Source organism: Neopelma chrysocephalum, unplaced genomic scaffold, assembly GCF_003984885.1.
Source record: "Neopelma chrysocephalum unplaced genomic scaffold, ASM398488v2 Primary Assembly neopelma1_146, whole genome shotgun sequence".
In the NCBI taxonomy this organism is placed as follows: Eukaryota; Metazoa; Chordata; class Aves; order Passeriformes; family Pipridae; genus Neopelma; species Neopelma chrysocephalum.
In genome coordinates this window covers 1,989,406-2,005,081 of record NW_020897808.1, presented here as the reverse complement: position 1 = coordinate 2,005,081, position 15,676 = coordinate 1,989,406, and the positions used below count along the sequence as shown (strand labels likewise).

Below are 15,676 nucleotides of genomic sequence, written 5' to 3'. Positions count from 1 at the left end.
GTTCGATAAATAAATGTAGATGAAATGTTGTGCTGTCATTGAACACAGATTGGTATCTATATGAACAATATTTTTTCATGAAAGGTCTGGTTTATCATAGGTGAGTGCACAGAGGCTGCTGTATAGCTACAATTCAAGGGACTTCTCACATCACACATGTTTAGCATCACAGAAGGATGTTGATTTTAATGGTCTCTGCACATCTTCAGCCGTCTGCAACTCAAATTCTTTCTGCAGATACCAGAACCAAGAGCCGAGCTGTCCCAGAGCTGGTCCTGGTCGTGGTCCTGGTGTTTGGTTATTCATTTGTCTGGCACACCAGAGACTGGCTCTCACCCAGCTCTGCCCTGTGAGGGCACCTGAGAAAACATTCATTTTTCCCTCTTGTCTGACTGGACACACAGTTGTCCAGGTGAGGATCGTTGTTCACTGTGTGACTGAAATAATTCGCATTGAATGGAATGTAGTAGTCAATCTAAAATTTCTTTATAAAAAGAAAAGTTAATGGCTTACACGTGCTTAGATTAAAAAAAAAAATCTACCACAAATTAACACCTCCACACTACCCAGGTTTCTAACATGTACCTGCTTTTATCTAACTTCTAAAGCCTTTGAAGACTGAGGAACCAAGTATGAGGAAACCATTTATAGTTAAAAGAAATGTGTAAGAGTATTTAATAATAGTAATGAATTCTATGTATAAAAAAGCAAATCACATCTTTTGTCAAAGAAATCTGATTGTTAGCCAGTTTCTTCCTAACACACAGTATTCTTCCTGTGAAAAAGTAATATATCTCTACCAGTGATCCCTTTCATTATTTCAAGTACCTGGCCATACTCAATGGGAAAAGGCTTTTGCTTCAAAATTACAAGTTCCACCATATGGGGGCTCTTTTAAAGCACTACAGGACAGGCTCCAGAGAAAACAGACCACATCAATAATTTTTTTTCTCTTATAAATACTGAAAAGTTTATGAGTTTTCAGTTGGCTGGTGAAACTGTGACACTGTTACAAAGCAAACAAATATTTAAAAAGGTGTCCCTCTCCTCAAGACAAGAACAGAAATAAAAGGTACTTTTTATCTTTTCTATTAATAATATGAGGCCATTTCCAAGGTTCAAGGGCATCCTTGCAGAAGGAAACATTGATTAGAAATCTGGAAGAACAAGACTGTGGTTGCAGTGTGCTTTTAGGGATTAGTAGCTATGTCTTTTTTGAAAGAAATTTCACTCTTTCTGACAATCGAGCTTGAAAGAAATGGATTAAAGATGACACATCTCCAATATCGCATCTAATGAAAAACAAAGTACCTATCCTTGAACCAAGAGGGAATATTTGTCATATATACAAACGCTATATTCTTCCACCTTCTGGTTTACATCATCTCTTTGCAGAAGGTGCTTTGAACTGGACTTGCAAGCCTTTCATTCAAACTCTTAATTATTTACCTGTTAGAGCTTTGATATACACAGCTATGTCAGAGGAAAAGCACTTGATTTCAAAACACTGAGGATGAAGAATCTATTTGTACACTGTAAACCAATTTCAGCCGTGTTGCCCCACATATACGTGATTATTTTGCTGCCATTTTTAGATATCCTTCCAATAACCACATGAAGAACAATGTTCAGCCATGTTCAGCGACTTGCCAAACATCCCACCCTAGTCCAGGTGCAAAGTACAGAACTAAATCTTGAAGCAGTGAATTGCAATACCTGGCACTACCTGAGCCCTAACTTCAAAACACCTCTCCTTGCTTCCTTTGCTCCTAACCTCTGCAGGGCTGAAGCTACTCAGGGACCCCTCTCTGCAAAAGCACAGTTGTAATTCTTCCAGGTTTGCATCAGTATCTTACTATGAAATCATAAATCTGGAACAACAGAAGCAGCAACACTCTCAAGTACATGTTTGACATGTTTTCTTATTCAGTGGGCCCTAATAGATAAAACAAAGATGGATATTGTGCTTTTATGGATACAGGAACAAACTGAACAGGGCTGTAGTAATTAGAGAATTGGCTTCTCCTCAGGGGTTCAGTGCCTTGGGCACCTATCCCAGGAGAAGCCAGTGCAATAAAGATTTACTGCAATCTAACAAAGGCAATCTTGATTATGGATCTGAAATTAAATAAGCAGGTAATATATTCTGATCATATGCAAATATTTCCTAGAAGCTTTACCTCAAGCATTTTTGCACTTGGTTTGGAAATACTAATTTTAGAATAATTCTCACACACTATAATCACATGATGGACTTGCACGGAATGTGAGAGACTGAAATGCTAAAGTGTTAATGGCTCAATCGGCCATTTGCAAAAGCAGAAGGGTGATTGTGGAGGCCAAGTTTGCACCTTCCAGCTGAAGGGGAGGAGGAGAGTGTTTGGGTGTGTGGTGGTGAAACCTCTGATCTGCTTAAGAACACTCAGGTGCAGAGTGGGTGTGCACCCACCACTGGAGGATGACCATGACAGACTGACCTTTGTTTAGCAACAAGATGGATTTTTGAATCAGATAAGGGAAAAGGCTGATAAGAATCAGATCCTGTGAGATGGGATAATGCTTTTTATCATGTCAGTTTCCTCCCTTACATGACTGGCTCAAGTGTAAAAATCTCCCCCCAGGGTAAGGTATTGGGTCATTCACGAGGAGGCCTGAGGGTATTCATTCCTTCAGATGGGGCATATCTGGGTCAACTATGCTGATGAGAGAGGTAGCTGCATGTCTTAGAAGGTGTCATAAACCATCAAAGACCCCCGAGGTGCTCCCAGACTCATTTCTGGGGCTTTCCACCAGAGGACTGCGCATGACCCACAGTGTTGCATAAGACAGTGTAATATTCCTCACCCAAGGGGAGGTACCTGGACATTCCCACCTGAACCTGAACATATATTAAGCCATTGAACTTTATGTTGTGTGGGCTCTCCCCACATAAGAGGGATCAAGACTTTGACCATTACTTTGGCCAATGAGCATTGAAATTGCAACAATCAAGTCTTGTCGCTGGATCCATGCGTGGTGGTATCTTTCCACTGCACTGTCTACTCTTATCCTTTCTTTTCCTTTCTTTCTTTTCCTTATAGATTTTCTGAAGTGACATCTTTATACTTTTTTATTGCTATGTTTCTACAGATAAAACCCAAAATGTTTATATATATCCTCTCAATTGAAACCAAACTGTTCTAAAATAAACCTGCCATATATATTTACACACATATATATACATATATATATACACACACACATATATATAGACACACACACACATATATATATATATATATAAACAGTGGCCATTCAGTGTCATTTCGCTCTAATCTGCCCCAAGGGATCTATTAACAATAATCTCAGTTACCCTTGCATTCAGGGACAGCTCATAACAACAGAGTAATGCAAGTTACACAGGGAATTACTGCATGCTCTGTTCTTATATATACTTGTCTTCATTGTTTCTCAGGGATATTAAGTGCTTTTCCTACCAGTGAAGTGGTGTCCAATTTTCCTGCCCTTCTGAACTGCAATACCAAGTCCTTAGGGCAGACACAAGACTTTGACTGAGGGTGTCAGTGTGTGTGATCTTCACAGAGGGAGTTCAGAAGTCATAGATAGGAGATAAGAATCCCCACAGATTGCCCCACTCCATTGCTGCTGGTCCTGAGCCCATGAAGGACCAAAGCTCACCTCAGGCCCTTCTTCTCTCTCTCAGAGTTCCTTTGCTGACAGCTCTGGCCCTGCCAAGAAGTTTCAGTGCACAAGTCCTCTTTGAACTGCTCAAGACCTGAAGTGTCACGAGTCTGCCACAGCTGTGCTAGGAGATGTGCTGCAGGTGCAAAGTCAGAATGCTGAAGCCAAATGCAAGATGGGCTTAGCCATATAAATAAGTAGCCCACCAAACATCTTTTTACCTTGAGCAAGTAATTGATCAGTAACTTCTTATTCCTTAGGCAATTCTTGTGGTCTTTTCTAGCCTGTGTTTTCTTAAAGTCTCACATCTGACTCCCTCTCAGCGGCAGAGGACTGCCCAGACCAACAGAAGTGAGCACAGCATCCATTGCTATCAAACACTTGGAAAAACGACTGCTTTTATTTACTGGCAAACAATTCATATAAGAGCACTAAATCTGGGCGAGTGTAAGGCAATATGGGGCAGTTTTGCCTATGGCAGTTCTGGGGCCTTGGGACTGCGGATGCATATATCATTCAGAAAGGATATCTAAGCAAGTAAAAGGAAATACCTTGTGTAATCACGTGGTTACTTTGTAATTATATGCAAATAACACATTATAAAACATGCGGATAAGATCCCCACTTCTCAGCAGCCCTCCAAGCAGTTCACTTTTTAGATATCATTGAGCAAACAGAAATAAAAGCAAATCCTTCAGGGCCCACAAATCTACGGTTGACATACACAATCAATAGGCAGTTACAAAGAGAGAAAAACTGCAGGAGTTTTCTTATTTGAGATAAGGAGCGGGGGGAGAAACTTTGCTTCCCGCTCCCCCCACTTTCAGCAGAGAAAATAAAATTGATTCATTGGTTACAGTGCAAGGAGATGAGCATCTCCAGCAGAAATTAAGGGCACAAACAAGGTCATAATACATAAAAATTTCAAGCAGCAGCAGCAGACAGAGCTGGCTAAACTGACTGCCATTTTAACTGCAGTTGTTGATAAAACCATCACATTAAGAGGCAGGCTGAAGGATGGTCAAAAGGTTAAGCCAGGCAGGCTGGTAGAGAAAACATAAAAAATGTCCTCTGCCACAAGAAATGTCTGCGGATGAGGCTTCTCCTGCTGCTGTCTTTACGGGGAGGAGGATGGAAAACTCAGGGCAAGTAGGGGTCCTGCTGATGCCTTGATCTCAGGCAAGCCCTGTAGGACTTGTCGTTTGAAGCCAACGAAGGTTAGTGGAACCAAAAGTCATGCCTGGTATTTCTATCACTTCTAGAGCTTCTAATGATTTTCCCTGCAACACATTTTCTCTCTATCTCATTTTCCTTCATCCCCAGAGGCTATACTATATGTCTTTATGTTGCAGCAAAATATTCTACAGATGTAAGTAAAGAAAGCCATCTGTTCTTTGAAAATGCAGTGTCTCAGCTAGGATTTTTTTGGGTTAGGGTTTTTTTCCTTTTTTCTAATTAATACAACTAATCTATCAGCTTGTGTGCATTTCACACATAGATGAAGTACCAAGCATTTCAGTGTAAGCTAGGAGAGAAAAGTTCAATCAATCAAAAACTCACTACTTTTCTCCCTTTCAATTTTTGATTTACAAAGTGTTGCATATTTATGTTTATACCAGGAATCAAAATGTACTAGTTCCCACTGGGAGCCTCCTTTCCAAACCTCCTTTTTAGGAATGAGTTGCTCACAGTGCTTCTTTCTCTTAAACCAAGCATCATTTCCTTGCTAATTACTGCAAATTACAAGTGCAAGGGGCAGCATTCCCTTGTTTTCTGAGAAAGAACCATGTGGGCTGAACGCTGCAAACTGGAAAACACAGTGTTTGATTTCCCCATCAGAAACATACTCTGACTGATCTGTACATGGGAGTTTGACATAGCTTGAACTGTGAGTGAACCAAACCTGATGCTTCAGACCACTGGAAAGTCAAAAGTAGCAGCAGGAAGATTCAGCATGCTGCCAAGGGGAAAACAAACGTAGCTGGAAAGCTCTGACCTTTTAGTTAACAAATGTAATATGGCATAAGAGTATGAGGGGCAAAAGACTATGTCATAACTGAGACTTACTGTACACTCAAATTTTTGCTCTGAAAATGGGCTAGCCTTATACTGAAAATGGGGCCACTATCCAGGTTGTCCCATCTGTGGGATGGATGCAAGAGAACTGGGTAAGAAACAGGTTGCCTCTCTCCTTAACCCAAGCCAGGGGCCAGGAAGAAGCAGAGGGTCTGATGGGGCAGAGGGTCTCTGAGACCTGCTGGCTCCCAGGGATAACCTGGTGGTGCAATGGGTCACACATTTCCCCATGCTTTACACGGGGATCCAGCCCCAAGAGGCTTCTCATTCCGTCACCAGTCTGCACAGCTCCAGAGCAACCTCAGGGCAAGAAGGGCCAAAGGCAGCAGAGACACCAAAGTGTCCATTTACTGAGCAAGCAAAGCTTATCGCTCCAAGTGAGCTAATATCCTGGAAACTCTTCCCTGTCCCTCATGTTCCCTTGCCATCGATGGTGCATTTCTCTAGAACAAAAGCTGTCCACAGTGCAGATGGCCATTGTAATCTCCCTGAGTGACATAAATAAAATAGATGAATGCAAGCAGACTAATGATCTACTCTAGGAAGGTTGGTTATGATGCATTGAAAAGAACAGCTGGTTGTCGGCAACATATTTATCAGGAATTTAAAAGAAAACAACAGCCATATAATCCAGAGGATTTAATGACAGAGTGGAACGAATGCTGAATAAATGCTCCTTTTGATAAATTCACAAACATTTGGGTGATGCAAAAGTGATTTATATTCTTCTGACAGAAATAAACAAATTAAGGATTTCATGGCCTTGTGGAGAACAGATTTCGTAAAAGTGAATCTCTGTGTACTTTCAGATAAACCTTATCTCTCTTGGTATTAGTGGAAAACAAACCATGGTACTTTCACCTTGCAAGAAACTCCAGATTTCTGGTATTTAGTTGGCTTGTTACTCTGCTCTCCCTTAATCAGGTAAGAACATTTGTTGCTCGCTGAGCAGAATTTTATACCTGGTCTATAGTGAAACCATGAAATGGTTTCTGTGAATGTCAAAAATGTTTGACTGAAATTTTAGTTTTCATAGTGTCAAAATGTTTCCTTGCAACATGGTAAAATCACTGCAACTCACAGGGTTGCAGAGTATGACATTTGCCTTTAAAAATTACTAATCATCCAAACTAATACAAATAGGCAGTACTATTGATGAGTAAAATGAAACTATTTTAAAAAAAGTACTCTATCTGAATTCTTCTGTTGGATATCTTCCTACAGAATTTTCAGATGTCAACAAAAGAGCATTTTCCAAGAAAAATCATTCCAGAAAATGGCTTTGGCCAGCTCCAAGGAAAGTGACAATAGCTAAAGGCAAAAAGGATATGAACCTCTGGCCCTACGTGCTCTCAAGCATCAGACCTCTTGCATCTGTTCTCCCCAGTACTTATATTTGTATACTGTCCAAAGTTACAGGGACAGGCAGGATGACGGAGCCTCTCCTGGATGCAGCAGCACCGCACAGAGCACTGCTAGTTCGCAGCTCACTAAACCCAAGTGTGCAGAAGCTGCTCCCTCCTTGTGCACCCTGTAGTGCCACTAACCATGGAGTTTGAGACTGGAAAGAAGCACTTAGTTAAGTCAGCACTTAGGGATGCATTGCCGTTGAATTATGGCCATCACGTTCATCACATCGGATAGCTCTAAGCCAGAAGTAAGAGAACTCCTTCCTGCCCCACCCTGTGGGCACCGGCAGGATTTGAAGCACATCCCATATGGCTTCTCTGATGAGATCAGGCTCTTGGGAGAATTTCTCCTGCATTTCTGACTTGTTATGGGGGATGCACTGCCCAGATGGCTCTCAGCAGGCTGCTATGGGGCAGGAAGCCCTAGATACATAACACCACAAATTAGACATTGCTAAAATGCTGGCAGGATTTTCAGACATGATCAATAAGTAGAGGATCCTACTGACAAAATCTTGCTCTTACTTGTTAGCATAAGATGTTGTTGCTGGGGTCCTTACTGAAATGCAACTCCCTTCATCATCATCCACAAACATTCAGCTGTAAACATGCATGATTTTCACTATGCTGAAGGTAGTTATTCTGTACCCTAACTGCTACCAGAATTGTTATTAACCTGCATTACATGGGTATTCAGAGCACTCTGGTTGCCATCCTGAGCCAAGACACAGTCACACACATACTTAACCCCAAGCAGACTGCAAGCCCCACACAAATCAATGGGCTAAGACTTCTGCAGCCCTCAGGATCTGACATTTAACACTGAAAGCAGTATTAAAACTCTTTCCCTGCCCACAGTACTGAGCTATGTGAAATGGACATTCTTTTAGCACTGGCAAAAAGTTCATGAGATCATCAGGGGAATAGTGTTTCAAGTTCACCAAGATGCCTATTTCTCTTTCTGTTGACTGCTGAAGGAAGCAATGATCCATATTTCCTACCACATGCTCCATTCCTCCAGACAGCTCAAAGCCTCCTCCTGTTTCCCATACTTAGACCCGCTGTTGCTTATTAGTTGCTACATTAGCACCTGAAGCAAAGATCAAGACATCATTATGCTAGGCTCTGTAAGCAAAAATAAAAAGGAAAACAATCCCTTACTCCCATCTGAGCATGAGGAGAACAGGCAAATAATGCAACCAGGTATGAGGGTGATAAATCTTCAGTTATGGAGAATAATGTGGAAAGAAAAAATCCTTCTAGATTTTCATTACCAAACTCATTTGAGATAAACTGTAGGAACGATATTTTCTTGGAGGGGAAACGAACTTTGTACAGTTAAGTCTTTGCTGTCAAAAACAAAAGATAAGAATGACCTTTGCTTTTAATGTATTTGTCTTTCCATATCCATTATAGACAGTGAACCCAGTCTATTAGCACCATTGGTCTAACACTAAAAGTCAATTTGATTTAACCATACTTGCTGGCACTGCAAACTGCCTGACTATCACTCAATTAGAAAAGAGACATTAGCTCAGGTGTTGCTCAAACTCTAGCTGCTCCTTTGCCTTTGTAATGTACCTGAGATTCTGCTTTAATTCGATGTTCTGTAATTACCTGGGTTTAAATCAATCCAGCATTGTCAAAAGCATATGGGTTCAAATGAAAATGCAACATTTAAAATACAAATAACCACTGAAGGTAGATTTTAAGTGCCAGTGCTGTATCATTATGGCAAAGCTGATGCCATTTACAGCAACATTAAAGCAAGTGTTATTAAGAGAAAATGAAGCATTTGTCAATGAGTGTTTTTAGTACCATTAAAGGTCTTAGAATTAACAAACTTGCAATATTTTGACTAAAACAAGCTCATTCAAAGGCTCTTTTTAGCACATTAGCATCTTGTTAGACTTTGAGGATGTTTCAGATCTTCCTTCCTTAACTTGTAAAGGAAGAAATCAAATTCCACTAAGAGTGTTATATAACTGTGGAAGTGTACTACTTGCTGTTGCATGTACACTTTGAGATACAAGTACTCAAAATAGAAAGATCAGCCTTTTGCTGGAGAGTATAACATTTAATTTCCAGGATCCCAAAAGGAAATATGAACCAAGTTCTGATCTCCCTAGTCATTACTGAGGAATTTTTTTATTATATTAATTACCCATTATCTTTTATAGGACCATTTCTTCAGTGAGAATACACCCGTTGAGATTAGAGGTCTGCCTCCAGTATCATAAAGTTAAAACAAGCTGTGAATGTCACAGATGGGCATACATTTATTGCAAGAGAATTTTTTGAATATTCAGTTGCAGAGAACCTTCTGAAAACCAATCTGAGTTGTTTGTAGAGTCCTTAAAAATGTATTACTCTGTTTCACCTCCAAACACCTGTAGTGTCTTGTCTATGTGGATATTTCAGTACAGAAACACACATGGAAACCCCCACATATTTCCAAGAAAGACATGTTTCCCCCTTCAGGAACAAACACCTGGATTTTACTCCCAAATACTGGTGTATCAGCACCCTCACTGGACCAGCCCAAATCCTTGAGTTTCTCACTCTCTTTAATACAATGCTTCTTTACAGACCTGCCTCAAAAATGATGAGATTTCTGCAGTACATTGCAGGGGAATATTCTTACCACAGAAAAACAGGTTTAAAATTTAATCTCTAGTTCTGGCTGTGTACCCTTTGGTGTTCCTAATAAAAGCCCACGTTACACCCAGACTACCTTACAAATGAAAATGTGACGATGTCACAAAGGGTCATGAGCCCACGAAAGGTTTGGGACACAGCTGTGGGCAGCCTGGTCCAGAGCAGAGCACAAGGCTATGGCCCCCCTGCATCATATGAAAGGTCCATTTAATCTGGCATTTTGTTTTCAGAAGTATCCAGAAAGGAGGATAGAGTAGAAACATAATGACAAAGTGATTGCATATGACTTCGAACTGACTCAGCAGGTGTATCTACTTGGTAGAAGGCAAGGCTCATTCTACAATCCAGAGTTAAACCCCAAACATTTCTAGGGCAGAAAACACATAACAGTAATAGCACATGCACCCAGGCAAATACACTCTGTTTAAAAGATCTGTATCTTGCAGACTACAGTTGCCACACATCTGCCCAATTCCAAGCACAGCAAGAGAAGCAAACTGTAGTCTTATTTGGTCTTAGCACCCATATACCTGGTGTTAACCAAGGTATACACCCCTAACCACTGTATGTATTCATTAGAACACAAAGTCCTCCCACTGTGCTGAAAAGTGTGAGGAGAAATTTCAGTCTTCTTTCCCAAATGGTTTTCACTTTTGCTAAGTTATATTTACAGGTCCTAAGTAGCTCATGCCATGTGGACGGGGCTGGCATCCTCGTTTACTGAAGTCCACATGTGATGAGACACAGAGAGGCTATGAGAGTGCCCTTCCAGTTGGCTTAAAGACAGAGTGAGAGAAAAGAAAAATGCATGAAGAATCAGGTAATAAGAACAAAGGCTTTAAGTTATAAGAGACTGTGATATAAATAAAATTGTGCTGAAATGCATGTGGAGCAGGCTCTACACGTTGCCACTGCAAGTGCTGTCCCTTTCAGTTGAGGAAGGTCTGGCTCTGTGGCTTATTGCTCAATTATAAAGTTAATCAAAGAACTAATTGAGCTTGGTCTTCTGAGCCTTTTCTTATGGATTAACTTTTATTAGAGTTGAGGACATGAGGAAAGCCGTAAAGGGCAAGGAGATGATAAGCCTAATATGTAAGAGGAATGATAGTAATATGTCATATTTCTGAAGCCAAATTTGGGCTGTAGGAAGGAATACGACAGAGCCAGGTACCTTTTAAAACCCTACAACCTGCATGGCATCTGAAACCTTTCTTGCAGTGTTTTGCCATCTCAATTGTTCATTTCTCTAACTGTGCTTCCAGCTTTTCTAGCCTGTTTTCAGCAAACCAGTGCCTCGTGAATGAGATGATCTGCCTGTAACTGAAACTAAGGACTATAGCTCTTTTCTTAGAACAAAATGATCTCAAGGATAAAACTTAGTTATCAATGTGATATTAAAGATCTACACGTATAATAGCATTTACATGAAGAAAAAAATTACAGAAGGGGCCCAGCACTAATACAGACCATGCAGAAGAAGGATGATTTCTTAAAGATGTTGTTCAAAGTGAACTTGCATTATTAGATGTGGGCTTCAAAATGAAGGTGCTTGGTTAAGTTTTGTGAAAAAACAGCAATGAGTTACAGTTCCTGACATTTTCATGCTGTTTTTCTAAGACTAATATGGAGAAAAAAAATTGTTCTACACTTCAGAGCAATTAGAATATTTTACGTTTTAAAATTGTTTTGGAGAGCGCATATTCTGCAAGTGTCTTAGCTCATACTGGATAATGATGAGCAAGTGAAACAGAATGTCATGCTTTCTAAAATGTAAATATAAGGAGGCATTCTTTTCTCTTTCCAATGACTATCCTGTGCTACAATTACCTTTCTTTTGGCTGTCTAAATAATATCCTCTTGATGAAAAGGAAAGTGCTCATGGGAACTTCCATCACATGTTTACAAAGGAAGAAAATAACTTATTTAATGCACAGCAGCCAGGATTCAAAGGGAAAGAATTAAAATTGAATATGCTCCCTGGCTATGGGATTTTTCCTCATATTTGGTCTGGTATAAGAGCTACTGACTGGAAATACATGGCTAGTGTAAAGTTCAGGTCAGGTGTTTGGGTACAGATATTCACTTCTGAAAACTGATGCAATATAAGGCATTTTGGTGACGCTGATTCCCTCCTTCCAGGAGACAAAAGTATCATCTTCCTTAGAAGATAACCTGGGAAGACCTTGACTGAAGTTCAGGGGACAGTTCTTGCCATCTCTGTGCAAAAATATAAACCCAAGAGGGCATAGGCAAAGGATGATCAAAGAAATGACAAGTTCATTTTTGAGAGTGAACTAAGACTCTTTGTCTTACTTAGCTTAGCAAAACAGAGGTCAAAAGAGATCTGACTGAGCTCTGATGCATGCCTAACTGGGATGAGACATCATGGCCATCTGTGATAGCAGCAGACAGAATTTAAGTGATCCTTTCCTGCCCTACTTTTCCACATTCATTTTCTTGGTGGGATTACCCTTTACAGAAACTACTCTGCTTTGCAGTCTGGGATGTTATTGATGCTTTCAAAGACATGTAAGGATGTCCTGGTAGGGCAGATGCTTGCCTTGGTGAGCCTCTGGATTCTGGACCAAATTTCATGCTCCTGCAAAGTATGAGAGTACACATGCCTCAACCTATATGATTCTCTTAAAGTCAAATCTCTACATGGTACAAAACACTGGTTCTAAGATACTAATATCATGAACAGAAATATACAGCAGAAGGGACAGCCCTTTATTCTTTAATTAACTCGTACAGTTCTTCAGCCATATCATACATCAAGCCTGGCCATAAAAATGGCAATTTTATAGTGTATATAAAAAGAATAAAATGATTCACAGAGATTGAAGATCCATTTACAGCAAAAGTATATGCCTGTTTGAGTACAACAGATTCCAAACAGATACATTACTGTGACCCATAAAACTACTTCAATAACTTATTTACTGTAACTTTGGGTGACATTGTCACAGATTATTAGTTTTGTAAAATGTTTAGGTGCATCAGGTCATCATATTGTTTTTGAAGGGATTTTTTTTGGTCAGATGTGTGATGTTGGTGTGTAGTGAATGGTCATTGTCATTCCTCGATGTCCATTATTTTGTCTACATATTGTTAGGATATAAATTGAATGGGCGAACACCAGAATAGCTTGGGAAGTTTAAGACAAACCTAATTAGAATATTTTGCACCTAAACTTTTTACCCTGAAAACTTGAAAGACAAGATTTAAATGCAACATAATTGTGACCAGTCTTAAAAAAATAAAAAAAGATAAAGTTTAAAATGCAGATGGGAATGAGAACTTAAATGCTGTAATCTCTGAAGAGAACCAGCAATCAAAGTCTAATATCCTCATATTGTGCTAGATAATGAAATATTAAGCTGGAGATAATAAGATTTCTTTCCACTGGATAGTCTTCAGCATAGTTAAACCTATGAATGAACAGCTGAAGTGTTTTATATAAGCAAAAGGTTACATGTCAAGGATTCTGAGGACTGAAAAAAAAACCCAGCCCATTTACTACACACTCACATCACCCATTCTCTTTTAAAATTGTGCCATAATTAAATGCATTTCAAGAAAGACCACTTCACCGGTGTGCACTGAGGGGGACTGGGGATGCAATGGACACTTTGTATCCAGCTTCCCTAAGGAAACAAAGGCTAGGTAATTGTGCTGCATGTGTGTGCGCATCTATGCCTCCGTCCTATTTGCAGTAAATGCAAATATTTCCACCAAATTTGACAAAAAGGCAGAAATGTTAAGCCAGTAAATTCCTAAAAGCTTTCACAGAACTGGGAAAGCTAATAGAGACGTGTTAGCAGCCTCTGACTGAAGGAACAGATAGGGACAAGTCACCTGCATCAGCCTCTGAGAAGCCAACACTGGCACAAAAAGTCAAAGGAAACCAAACTAAATTCATTTCATGACCCATGGGGCTGCCAGCTCTTTAACATGCCAGTGAGGTGCAAAAACACTGGCAAAATAATTACTGCACTGACTGTTTATGGTATTGGATTTCTGTGGTCATTCACGAGAGGTTTTATATTTTGAGCTGCAAGGAGTAGATGAGTCCTCCATGCCCTCTATGGAGCAGAAAGAGAAAACTGATTTTTACACTGTGAGTAAAACTGCAGAAGAGAAATACTTCTCCTGGGGTCTTACAAAAGCCTATGAGACAAGCATAACTCAGCAAAACACAGCTCCCTGCCTCCTTGAACTTCATGTGGAAATCCAAGACAACTATCTCAGAAAAAACTTTAAAATGCAAACCAGGAATTACATACATGCCCCTTGAGGATCAATTCCAAGGTTTATGGAGTTTCTACCTCTGAGCTTGACAGCAAGAGGCCCTTGCAGAAGAACATAGATGAGGACATAGGCAGAGTGTCCATTCCTCTGGGACTCCCTCCCACCTTCTCGCAGTAGAGGGACTTGCATCTAACAGGTTACAAGTGGGCCATTGCATGTAATAGCTACCACCGGTCCTCTTTCCTTCCAATTTCTTTAATGTCTTTTTTTCCTGATCCTGCTTTTTGACAGATGTTGGGTCATTTTTACAGAACTGGTATAGATGTTTTTTTCAATTTTTAAAAATGCCTTTGAAACCACAAACCATGAGTATGATACTCTAGATCACCATGCTCTACATCAGCAGCCTGCTGTACAGTGAATGAAAAAGAACAATCTCTCACACTATTTTTCAAAGTCTATTAAATTGCTAACACAACGAGATGAGCAGTGTTTTCTCATGGAATAGTTTTTGAATATATGTTCTCTTTCACATGCTTATGAATGCCTATGCTCCTGTTACCTATTACAGATATTCACAGGACATCTCTGCTTCATTGCAAATTACAATTGCCCGTTGATTAATCTCTTTCCTTCATCTGCATTTTCGCATGATCCCTTCTGTAGACAAATTGTGGAGAGGCAGACTTGGTCATAAACCAACATCAAAATCAGGGACCATAGGAGCTAGGTGGAGTTTTGTTTTTAAAAAGGGAAAAAGTACGGAGATTGTATAAGCTCGATGGGGAAGTGCAGTTTGGGAGTCAACCCACCAAACCACTGTAGAGTACAAGATCAGACATGGAGTGTTGCTGTACTGAACGCAACATTGCAATTAAAGCATGGGATGCCAATGTAAGTAACATTTTTCCTTTTTTTTTTTTTTGTTTCTGCTAAACTTTTTGTTAAGCAGAATCTCACAGAAGTACTATTCCTTAACACATTAGTAAAATTGCTGCAGAAAATGTGCATAGAGAATGGGTATTTACATTTGTAGCTGAACTACTTTTCCAGCAAAGGCAAAGCGAGGTTCTCTTGGGAACATATTTGGTCTTTGCAAAACAGTGAATATGTTGGGATTTTTCTTCTCTTTCTAAAATAAACCACAGTAATGCACAAAGAAGGTGGCAGATGGTCGCTTCTTAATCTGCACATGAAATATCTTCCAGTTACAGAATTTGTTGCTTAATGTCTCAAAGTCCATATTAATTATACACACTAACAGAGGGGCAGTACTGAAAATGACTGGATCTGGTTGTGAGCTTGCACAGTCTTCAGTGTGGAGTTTAATTGTTGTTCCTCATAAAGCAGCTGAAAAGCTCAGACAATGAAATTTTGCCAGATGGTTGTTGATAACACAAGATGTTGTGCTGCTTTTTCTGCTGCAAACTACTAGGGGAAAAGCAGGCCACAAAATCTCCCATGGATTTGAGGATTTGGCATTTTTTTAAAGTATGGGATAATATTCATGTTTGGTTTTGAGGTGATAACAAGGTCTACTAAGTACCTTGTGACACTTTAAAATAAGCTATAGGTGGCATTTGATTGCCATAGAGGCCCTA

The 15,676-nt window shown here is 39.9% G+C and overlaps 1 protein-coding gene across 4 annotated transcripts in view; it reads left to right on the top strand.

Moving 5' to 3' along the window:
* The window catches only part of TECRL (trans-2,3-enoyl-CoA reductase like), a 77,246-nt gene extending 66,736 nt beyond the window's left edge, over nucleotides 1-10,510 (top strand). For 3 of the 4 annotated variants that reach the window (XM_027700341.1, XM_027700339.1, XM_027700334.1), the window contains one exon: nucleotides 6,567-6,643. The gene's annotated coding sequence lies outside the window, so the exon portion shown is untranslated. Of the gene's footprint in view, nucleotides 1-6,566; nucleotides 6,682-10,497 lie in introns of those variants that run through there. The other variant, XR_003536943.1, reaches the window with a different exon arrangement.
* The last annotated feature ends 5,166 nt before the right edge of the window (nucleotides 10,511-15,676 follow it).